The 12,562-nt window shown below is 37.3% G+C and overlaps 1 pseudogene; it reads left to right on the top strand.

Annotated features, from left to right (window-relative positions):
- Positions 1-490: 490 nt before the first annotated feature.
- Positions 491-10,301, top strand: LOC132502500 (GMP synthase [glutamine-hydrolyzing]-like; annotated as a pseudogene).
- Positions 10,302-12,562: the final 2,261 nt, after the last annotated feature.

Genomic DNA, 12,562 nt, shown 5'->3' with positions numbered 1-12,562 from the left:
CCTCCCCCCATTTTTAGCAGCAAACATTGTGGGATTTTTCATTTATCCACCTGATCAACTTAGTTATTAACCATACAAAAGGATGTAAAAGGATCATTCTACAATGCATATATGTGTGTGTGTGTGTGTGTGTGTATATATATATATATATATATATATATATATATATATATATATTGCCAACAAGATAAAATGGATAGAGACCCAAGGCTTTCTTTATTAATCAGGCTTAGGAGAGATACGAAAATATGAGAAAATCTGACATCTTTTTGTCCTCAAAAGGGAAACTGATTGCAGACTTTTGAAGATGTGGTAGGGGCACCAAATATGAAAACATGTCTCCAAAAAAGTAAAGGAAGCCTATACCCCAGGAGTTAGAAAACCCCAGTCCATTACAGTTTTTGCAACTGTCTGGCTGCATTTTGAAACCTCATATTTATGAGATTTTGCTCAGCATTCCAGCTGTCCCAGGCGATGGCCTAAAAGGAAGATGATAGCTTCAGGTGAGGAATGAGGAGTAGATGCAAATGGTCAATTAAGGCATGGGGCCCTGTTATCTTCACCATGAATCTGATTCCTTAATTATTAAGGAATGAGGGTAGAGAAATTAAGGGAATGTAACGAGCATTTTCAAATAGGCTGTGTTTTTGCAATGTGCCCAAGAGGAAGCACCTGTTCTGGTTACACTCATTACGGCAATAATGTTTTGATGTTTCTGTATGTTTGACTTTTCCTATGTCAATTTATTTCTAGGAGGCAATTTTATCCTTGATCATTTAATTCTGGTAATAAGGATCACATTTATCCTCAAAGTGGCAACCTGTACACCAGAAGGAACACTTGCTTGACCATATAGCATTATAGGCAGTCTACAATAAAAGTGACACCTATGCCATTTGGGGTTAGTTCCCTGAAATTTCTTAGCTTTTATTTCTGTAATTGTAAGGTAGAGATGATATCAAGCTGAGTTATATATCCAAAATCACTTCCAAGAATATGGCAGATTAGCTGAAATGATTAGAACCTTGTATAATGAGATGGAAATTATAGTTTTTGGACCTCCATGTGAGTCAACTGATGTAAAAAGTTGCAAACAGCACTGTAGCAAAAATTACCAGTATCTTGAGCTCCAAATTTAGTCTTATATTCTGTCCAGTCATCTCACAGATGTTCATTGTTACATGAAATACAATAGGTAGCAGGACTACTCTGAAGAATCCACCTTCCACACAGGGGAAAATATGAGTTAAATGCTAATGCCTTCTCTCTGTACAAAAATCTACTTTTGAAACTATGTAAAGACACTGATGTGCACCTTGAGACCATGGAAACAGGAGGCTGGAGCTAGACTTGAAGACAGAGGAGGGAAGATAAAAATGGAATGGCCAGTTTAGGTAGCCAACTGTGCATTATGGGGAAATATGGGACATAGATTAGTCCTGAAATTTTAAAATGGATCTAGCAGAAAGAGGAAGGTACAGTCTAAGTAAGGAAGATTACCAATGGACAGAAGCATGACATGAGCAAAAGCCATGAGAAAGCAGGGTACAACAAGAAAGATAATTTTGTAGAGGTAGAGATTTGTGTTTGCTTGTAGCAGAGTAATCTCAGAAATACATTACGGTGTCCAAATTTTTATCAACTGAAATGACACAGAATGCAAAAAAAAAAAAAAAAAGGGGCTTTTTCCTTGAAGTTGTTAAAGATGTTTGTGATTTGCTCAGTAAAATTACATATTTGTTTGTTTTTTCATTACTCTGATGAGGCATTTTTATACTTAATTTCAGTTTTACTGTGAAAAATCGTATACTCATTAAACTCCTTTAGTTTATTGTAACCACTCTGAAAATAGAGACAAAAGAAAAGAAACAATGGCCTATCTCCCCCTAACATATATTGTCATACCTTTCAATACCCTGTGGACTCTATAGAACAGGAGATAGCAAACTATAGTCCATGGGTCACATGTAGCCTGCTGCAATTTTTTTTGTAAACAAAGTTTTATTGGAACACAACCATATCCATACATTTACATAATTTCCAAGGCTGATTTTGTACTACAACAGCAGAAATGAGTTAAGAATTGAGACAGCACACATGGTCTGCAAAACCTATGATATTTACTATCTGACTCTTTACAGAAAAAGTTTTCCCATCCTGCTGTTGATGTCAGCACATGCCAGTACTATTTAGAAAGACAATTTGGCAACTAACCATGAATTCATCAATTTTAAGATAGATAAAAGCAGGAAGGGACTGTTTTCTAGAATTTGATATTTCTTCCTCTTTTTTTAATCTTTTTTACTTTTTCAGAAGCCACTACTCTTTCTTAGCATCTCGTATTCCTGATATTAAACAAGAGCAAAGAAATACAGGTAGAGAATAGATAACAATCCTACTATGAATTGTTCAAATAAGAAAATGTTTGGACACAATCCGATTGAAAAATGTATAACACTGCTAAAATTTACCTTGTTAAGTAATGCAAACTTGATTATAAATTTCAAAATCTGGCTACATTACTATGAAGTTTCAATGTCTTCACTAATTTTATTTTTCTCATGATGTCCACCAGTGTGACTTAGGTAATAATTTTATGTTCCTTATATGGACAAGGTTCTGTATCTTGGGGTGAGACAATCTTTCAAAACGAGTTTCCAGCCAACCACTTCTTTGGTTCTCAGAAAAATCTTAAGCTCTCTAGGGGTTAAATGAATGTGCAATTGTATAATTAGGCTATTGCAGCTCCTATTTCTCTAGTAATATTATCTGGCTGTGCCACAGGACAAGGTCACTGAACAGCCATAGACTAAAAACGGAAATAGTTTGATTGGAGCAGCTGACAAGAATGACCAGCTGTGGACTTTTGTGTGGGTATGAGGCCTCGTGAGATCACCTCCTAAATTAGATTCCCCAGTAGTTGCACTCAACCTTTTTCTAACGCAGTTTTTTCTCCTCTTCCTCACTTACTTTTAGGCAGAAGAGGAAGCCACCCAGGTAATTGGATTTGAAAGACAAAAGAAAACTGCCCTGCCCAGGAGAAAATGCATCTCAGAGTCTGCTCCAGAAACAAAACTCCACTATTCATTCATTGTCTCTTAGCACTCACTAAGGATCCAGCACCTGGGTGGGAACTTAGGGAATTCAGTGATAGGTGACCAGACTTGGGACACCCAAAACCCCCAATTTTCTCCTAAATTACTTTTTTTATCTATACAGAGTTATAGCTTTTCCACATGTAAAACTGAAACATGAATAATAATTATCTTGAAAAATGTTTCAAGAATCAAATTACATAATGTATATGAATGGCTCATTATAAATTATGAAGTTATAATTAAGACATTGTTTCTCTGACCATTCCATTTCAAATCCCACCTGCTTTATGGAGGCAGACATCATTCTCACTCTAGTGGTATAATTTTATTAGATCATTTTCCTCTTGACAGCTAAGGGCATGCAATGAAATATGGTCCTCTAAAGGTGGAAAAGGAGGAGAGAGACAAAACTGGGGTTGGGGGGTGGTCGTGGGGGTGGATTTACATATGGGAATATTTTTTAAGTGATATCTCTGTAATTTGAGATAAAGTATAAGGAAGAGAACATAGGCATAGAATGTTAAGCCCACAATCACTGTATACAAACTTAATCTAGTTCAAAATGTTACAAAAGGGAAATCCTGATTCTAACTACTGTTTTTTTGTGGTAGCCAAGAAAAGGAGATTGAATCTAATTTGCCACAAATGTTTTACCAAATGGAAGATTTCAGTTAAAAAAATTAATTTCCTAGGGAATGAATGAGCCCCAGGAATATAACTCTGCCCTTGCATAAATTGAAAAGAAAAAGGAATAGAAGGGCAAGCTTGCCAAATGCTTATAAATCAAATGTGCCCCCACATAAACTGCATTCCTAATAAAGGTATGCAAATAGCCCGGGAAAGACGTGTGCAAATCATTCAGCATGTAAATCACAGTAAGTGGGTGCTAATAAATTTCAGCTTGGCTGAAATGGCAAAATTTCAGAGGAATTAGTTGAAGGTAGGGATATTTAGAAAGCAGATGGAATACCGTTAATCATTTGATCAAGTACAACTGGACCCTTTAAATTATTTTAACACATTTTCTGTCATTTCTGCATTATCAGGGAATCATTCCCATATGAGGTCCATTTTCTAGGTCTCAGTTAAACTTTATTTTACATGAATTCCTTCCATATGAGAAAACTTCCCACTCTTTCATTGTCATCTCTAGTTTGAGATTAAGTCAGTTGTTCTTCAGGTGCCTGTATCTAGAACTCCCTTCCAGTTTTTTCCCTAAACTTACTGATTTTCAAGGGTATCATTCTAAGCATGGAAAATATTCCATTCCTTCACACCTCCCTCCTCATTTAATCTTCCCTATTTCCTCCTCAGCTATAAGTGCATTTATTATTTAACTGAGTGATTGTATGATGCAACTCTGGGACATGGATGTCCTGAAAAGACAAAACTGTCCTTTCATTAGGTTTGTTTTCACTCACTTTAGTATTGTTGCTATTCCTGGTGCCTATCTAAATGTCTGTTGATTTCTTCATTTTTTAAGGTTCTAGGGAATAATAATATATGACATGCTCATTGGTATTTGACATGAAGAGCTGAGGAAAAGAGAGCTGTATTCCAAAAGGTTTTAATAGTGATTGATTTATATTAACTTTGAGTCACACTTGAGTTTCTCTTTTAAACATGCTGTTCATAGTTGGAACACATTTCTGGTATTTGAATGGTTACCTGAGGGAAAAGGTGGCATTGCAACCATCTCTGATCACCAGAGTCATCCACTAATGAGTTTTATCAGCTCAGGCCCAGGCAGACCGAACTGCTTCATCTGCTATTAAACTGAAGCTGGAAGCAATGATTTGAAAAATAGAAGTTTCTTTGCCAATGGTTCCTAAAAGTTTGAGGCTCATTTACGTACAATCACCCCCTCCTTATAGGAATGTACAGTGTCCATCATATCTCTGCAAAGGGCAGTGGTTTTGTAAATGTTTGTTTGCATTTTACATACCACCTAAACTGCCCAAATGTATGCAACTCACTTTATTCTGACAGGGGAGAAGGACATCTGAGATATGTTTTACTCTTACTGTGGAAAAGTCTCTATTTGGGGAGGATCAAGTAGATTAGGCAGGCTTGATAGGAAACCTCCTTTGTAGCCTCCACTAACTCTTGTGTGGACTTATAAAAACACATTGGATGCCCCACTGAGGTCAGCACTCCTCCAGCCACTGAGACTAAGGGTTTCACAGGAAACTGATTCCAGCTCCTATGTCCAAAAGTCTACCCTTTTCAAATAACACACACTTAGGTAAATAATGGCTCATCTAATGATCTGCAGTCATTCACATATATGGTACACACACAATCAAATCAGTCACATGTACTTAATGCCTGTGCCTATACACCCAAGGGTGTGGAAATGAGAAGACTCAACTCTAGAAAAACCTCTGAGCTCTGTCTGGGTCAGGAGGGATAGCTTTGGGCAGATCAAAGAGAAGAACAAAAGACCTTACGTGCTGGATGGAGCATTTGAGCCAAACGCTAAGTTAACATCATGGACAACTGACCAATGGCACTGGAGTTTGGAGGGATATGGAGGAATCTTGTTATAGAGGCTCATTCCTTCATAAGTAATGGGAAGCTATAGTCATTTTGGATAGAGTGGGACTAAGGTGCACTGTTTCTGTGATCAGGTGTTGGTAGAATACTGACAAATCAAGAAATTTGGTGAAATGAACAATAGAACATCTACCCTGCTTAGACTTGAGTGAACATCTCCTGATGATATGGACTTACTTTACCTAAGTCACAGCCCTCCCGATGTGACTTGAGACTTTTCTCTCTGAGAGAAACTTTGAAAAATTTTCATAACGATGAAGTAAGAATCTTAGGCAAACCAAAACCTATGGGACGCAGCAAAAGCAGTTCTAAGGGGGAAGTTTATAGCAATACAATCCCACCTTAAGAAACAGGAAACATTTTGAGTAAACAACCTGACCCTGCACCTAAAGCAATTAGAGAAAGAAGAACAAAAAACCCCCAAAGCTGGCAGAAGGAAAGAAATCATAAAGATCAGATCAGAAATAAATGAAAAAGAAATGAAGGAAACAATAGCAAAGATCAACCAAACTAAAAGCTGGTTCTTTGAGAAGATAAACAAAATTGACAAACCATTAGCCAGACTCATCAAGAAAAGAAGGGAGAAGACTCAAATCAATAGAATTAGAAATGAAAAAGGAGAAATAACAACTGACACTGCAGAAATACAAAAGATCATGAGAGATTACTACAAGCAACTCTATGCCAATAAAATGGACAACCTGGAAGAAATGGACAAATTCTTAGAAATGCACAACCTGCCAAGACTGACTCAGGAAGAAATAGAAAATATGAATAGACCAATCACAAGCACTGAAATTGAAACTGTGATTAAAAATCTTGCATCAAACAAAAGCCCAGGACCAGATGGCTTCACAGGCGAATTCTATCAAACATTTAGAGAAGAGCTAACACCCATCCTTCTCAAACTCTTCCAAACAATTTCAGAGGAAGGAACACTCCCAAACTCATTCTACGAGGCCACCATCACCTTGATACCAAAACCAGGCAAGGATGTCACAAAGAAAGAAAACTACAGGCCAATATCACTGATGAACATAGATGCAAAAATCCTCAACAAAATACTAGCAAACAGAATCCAACAGCACATTAAAAGGATCATGCACCATGATCAAGTGGGGTTTATTCCAGGAATGCAAGGATTCTTCAATATACGCAAATCAATCAATGTGATACTCCATATTAACAAGTTGAAGGAGAAAAACCATATGATCATCTCAATAGATGCAGAGAAAGCTTTCGACAAAATTCAACACCCATTTATAATAAAAACCCTGCAGAAAGTAGGCATAGAGGGAACTTTCCTCAACATAATAAAGGCCATATATGACAAACCCACAGCCAACATTGTCCTCAATGGTGAAAAACTGAAAACATTTCCACTAAGATCAGGAACAAGACAAGGCTGCCCACTCTCACCACTCTTATTCAACCTAGTTTTGGAAGTTTTAGCCACAGCAATCAGAGAAGAAAAGGAAATAAAAGGAATCCAAATGGGAAAAGAAGAAATAAAGCTGTCACTGTTTGCAGATGACATGATACTATACATAGAGAATCCTAAAGATGCTACCGAAAAACTACTAGAGCTAATCAATGAATTTGGTAAAGTAGCAGGTTACAAAATTAATGTACAGAAATCTCTGGCATTCCTGTACACTAATGATGAAAAATCTGAAAATGAAATCAAGAAAACACTCCCATTTACCATTGCAACAAAAAGAATAAAATATCTAGGAATAAACCTACCTAAGGAGACAAAAGACCTGTATGCAGAAAATTATAAGACACTGATGAAAGAAATTAAAGATGATACAAATAGATGGAGAGATATACCATGCTCCTGGATTGGAAGAATCAATATTGTGAAAATGACTCTACTACCCAAAGCAATCTACAGATTCAATGCAATCCCTATCAAACTACCACTGGCATTTTTCACAGAACTAGAACAAAAAATTTCAAAATTTGTTTGGAAAAACAAAAGACCCCGAATAGCCAAAGCAATCTTGAGAACGAAAAAAGGAGCTGGAGGAATCAGGCTCCCTGACTTCACACTATACTACAAAGCTACAGTAATTAAGACAGTGTGGTACTGGCATAAAAACAGAAAGATAGATCAGTGGATTAGGATAGAAAGCCCAGAGATAAACCCACACACATATGGCCAACTTATCTTTGATAAAGGAGGCAGGAATGTACAGTGGAGAAAGGACAGCCTCTTCAATAAGTGGTGCTGGGAAAACTGGATAGGGACATGTAAAAGTATGAGATTAGATCATTCCCTAACACCATACACAAAAATAAGCTCAAAATGGATTAAAGACTTAAATGTAAGGCCAGAAACTATCAAACTTCTTAGAGGAAAACATAGTTAGAACACTCTATGACATAAATCACAGCAAGATCCTTTTGGACCCACCTCCTATAGAAATGGAAATAAAAACAAAGATAAACAAATGGGACCTAATGAAACTTCAAAGCTTTTGCACAGCAAAGGAAACCATAAACAAGACCAAAAGACAACCCTCAGAATGGGAGAAAATATTTGCAAATGAAGCAACTGACAAAGGATTAATCTCTAAAATTTATAAACAGCTCATGCAGCTCAAGAGCAAAAAAACAAACAACCTAATCCAAAAATGGGCAGAAGACTTAAATAGGCATTTCTCCAAAGAAGATATACAGACTGCCAACAAACACATGAAAGAATGCTCAACATCATTAATCATTAGAGAAATGCAAATCAAAACTACAATGAGATATCATCTCACACCAGTCAGAATGGCCATCATCAAGAAATCTAGAAACAATAAATGCTGGAGAGGGTGTGGAGAAAAGGGAACACTCTTGCACTGCTGGTAGGAATGTGAATTGGTACAGCCACTATGGAGAACAGTATGGAGGTTCCTTAAAAAACTAAAAATAGAATTACCATATGACCCAGCAGTCCCACTACTAGGCATATACCCTGAGAAAACCATAATTCAAAAAGAGACATGTACCAAAATGTTCATTGCAGCTCTATTCACAATAGCCCGGAGCTGGAAACAACCTAAGTGTCCATCATCGGATGAATGGATAAAGAAGATGTGGCACATATATACAATGGAATATTACTCGGCCATAAAAAGAAACGAAACTGAGCTATTTGTAATGAGGTGGATAGACCTAGAGTCTGTCATACAGAGTGAAGTAAGTCAGAAAGAAAAAGACAAATACCGTATGCTAACACATATATATGGAATATAAGAAAAAAAATGTCATGAAGAACCTAGGGGTAAAACGGGAATAAAGACACAGACCTACTTGAGAATGGACTTGAGGATATGGGGAGGGGGAAGGGTAAGCTGTGACAAAGAGAAAGAGAGGCATGGACATATATACACTACCAAACGTAGGGTAGATAGATAGTGGGAAGCAGCCGCAGAGCACAGGGAGATCAGCTCGGTGCTTTGTGACTGCCTGGAGGGGAGGGATGGGGAGGGTGGGAGGGAGGGAGATGCATGAGGGAGGGGATGTGGGAACAGATGTATATGTATGACTGATTCACTTTGTTATAAAGCAGAAACTAATAAAAAAAATAGAAAAATAAATAAATAAATAAACAACAAGGACTTACTGCATAGCACAGGGAACTATATTCAATATCTTGTGATAACCTATATTGGAAAAAAATCTGAAAAAGAATATATATATATATATATATATATATATATATATATATCTGAATCACTTTGCTGTACACAACACAACACTGTAAATTAACTACACTTCAATTATAAAAATGATTTAAAATAAATAAATAAATACCTTCAAAAAAAAAAAAAAGACTCTTAGGCAGAGAACTTGGACTTCCAGAAGAGTTAGTTTCCAGGCATCCATTCCCAGGTCCAGGCCTGGCAATCAGAGTAATATGTGCTGAGGAACCTTATATTTGTAAGGATTTTCCTGAAACCAACAATATTTTGAAAATAGTAGTTGATTTTTCTGCAAGCGTTAAAAAGCCACATACAATATTACAGAGAGTCAAAGCCTGCACAACAGAAGAGGATCAGGAGAAGCTGATGCAAATTACAAGTCTGCATTCACTGAATACCTTTCTGCTACCAATTAAAACTGTGGGTGTGCAGGGTGACTGTCGTTCTTATAGTTATGTGTGCGGAATCTCCAGTAAGGATGAGCCTGACTAGGAATCTCTTATTTTCCTGGCTAGACTTATACCTCGCATGTGTCACAACATTAACAGAGTTGTCTATATATTTGGTTCACCAGTTAAAGAACCTCCTACAGATGTTACTCCCACTTTCTTGACAACAGGGGTGCTCAGTACTTTACGCCATGTTATGAGGCCCATAACATTCTGAGGGAGTCTGGATATGCTGGGAAAATCAGCCAGATGCCTGTGATTTTGACACCTTTACATTTTGATCGGAACCCACTTCAGAAGCAGCCTTCATGCCAGAGATCCGTGCTTATTCAAACCTTTATTACTAGTGATTTCATGACTGGTATACCTGCAACCCCTGGCACTGAGATCCTGTAGAGGTGGTGTTAAAGATGGTCACTGAGATTAAGAAGATCCCTGGTATTTCTTGAATTATGTATGACTTAACATCAAAGCCCCCAGGAACTACTGAGTGGGAATAATAAACTTTTTGTTCTACTAAAAAAAAAAAAAAAAAAGAGAGAGAGAGAGAGAGAGAGAGAGAAACCAGTCTCTCTGAAAAGTGTACCCCTTTTTGCCTTTTTATCCAGGTCTTCCCTTAAGTTTCTCATTTGTTATTTATGTAAAGATTAATTAATTGATTGCTAGTTGACATCATGAAAATGAAATACTGAGAGAAGCTTCAATGAGAAGAGAGGGATGTACAGACATAAAAAATGCATAGTATGCAATGTAATAGTCAAGTACAATATTGGTATATAAAAATATATTCTGTAAGAGTTAGGAAATACATGAACATATGAGTTGCAAAGCTATTGGTTGGTGGGGTCAGAGAGGGTAGCTCTAATGTGATGGGTTAGCTGGCAGATCTTTAAATGAATGCCAATTTATAGTAGAGACAAAGGAACAAAGAAGGCCGTCTTTGCCTTCCTCCCCACTTTCTGGCTGGGCTCATTTCTACTCAGGCTGATAAATCTCCTTTGTACTCAGACCCAACTATTTGCTTCAGTCACCCAGAGTCACCTCCACCTTGAAGGTTTTTCAGATCACTCCATTTGAAGATTGTTTCTCTCTTCCCTAAACATTTCTAGAACAATTTTATTCTTTGGCAAATAATGACATGCTTAGTGCCCTTCCATCATCAAGTGTTATTTAAATATTTATTCCTATTTTATTTTATCAATATGTATCATCTGTCTCCCAAATTAAGCTGCAAGCTTTTTGAGGGCAAAGACAATGACTCACTTGTCTTCATTCCCTGAAACACTAAGGCATCAGACACAGAGTTGTCACATGAAATGCTGAGAATTCAATTTGCTGATCTCTGAGCATGAAGGAGAATATGAAACTTAGTTTTTGACATGAAGTCCAAAACTCCAGTATTTAATCTATATCCTGGCTGATATAATTCTGTTCTTGTTGGCTGACCTTCTAGTCCTAGGAAAAGGTGTATTTTTTCAGCTTGGGCAGCTCAGGTGGCCATGAGTGAAGGAGCCACACCATCAACCATGCATTGGACAGAAACACTGAATCATTTCTCCTAGTGTGAGCTGGAGACGTAGACAAGAAATCTGCAGTCCCATGGGATAGCTAGTCCTCCATTACCAACCTCCTTGAAGAGACTAATGTTCTTCTGGAATAATTTACAGTTCAAAGCACTATGGTCTATGGGTTGGCAGAAGAAACCTTAGCTTCTAGGAAGAAGACACTTAAACAAAATGACTTTGGTTTCTACATTAAATCAACTCATACCAGCAGGTATTTACTGAGCACTTATTATGTAAGGGATGTTATGTAGCAAAAAGAAAATGTTAATACCCAGTCCTTTGTTAGAAATTACTTGGGAGGGGCTGACATACGTCTTAATTAAAAGTGCACTCTAGTTGAGCTGTGGACAATTTTATGATAGAGATATTATCATTATGGAACTTGGGAACTGGGAGAATAACTACAGTAGTGTTTCTAATATAATCACCCCTGTTTCTTGCTAAAAATGCAGATTTTGGGGCTACACTTCACCTGTAGTAGAGTGGGATGTCTGGACCAGGTGCCCAGTTACCTGCTCTTTATATATACCAAAGTTTAAGAATCATTGTCCTGTTGACCAAGGTAATGTTTAAGGAAAATGTCAAAGAAGATGTAGGAGAAATGATTCTTAAGGTAGAATTGTGGCTCCTTATGTCTGTTTTCTATCCTATTCCCTGGGCCACTGATCAATCACAAGCAAGGGCTGGGGATGGACTAAGAGAAGACTATCCTGGTATTATTCTCAGAATAGTTTTAATTTGATATATTTATTTCTCTTTAATGTTAATTGCAGCAGTCTATAGAAAGTGTTTTACCAGAGAGAATTCTGTTTGATATGAAACATTTTCGTAGAAGTAGGCACAATGATCTTATCTCTAAGCACAGCTGCTCTAAAGTTAGAAAGAGGAAAATCAGGTACCTATAGAACCAACTCGCACACCTTTGCCTAAAATTTTCAAACTTCTGACTTCATATTTCTAGACTGAGATGTGTAAAAAGTTCACCTTCTAAAACCATAAACGGCAACATACACACACACTCACATACACAGAGTGGCCCTTGAACACTAACATCAGTGCCAACTCTTGGTGCCCACTTAAGAAAATGGTTTTCATAGGTGTGACCCATGCATGAGCAGACACCCATGCACATGCTTTGGTTTCCTTTTAATGGTCACAAACTTTAGTCTAATTTCTTCGGTGAGTGAGATGCTAAT

Source organism: Mesoplodon densirostris, chromosome 15 (genome assembly GCF_025265405.1).
Source record: "Mesoplodon densirostris isolate mMesDen1 chromosome 15, mMesDen1 primary haplotype, whole genome shotgun sequence".
In the NCBI taxonomy this organism is placed as follows: Eukaryota; Metazoa; Chordata; class Mammalia; order Artiodactyla; family Ziphiidae; genus Mesoplodon; species Mesoplodon densirostris.
This window is presented reverse-complemented; position numbering and strand designations above follow the sequence as displayed.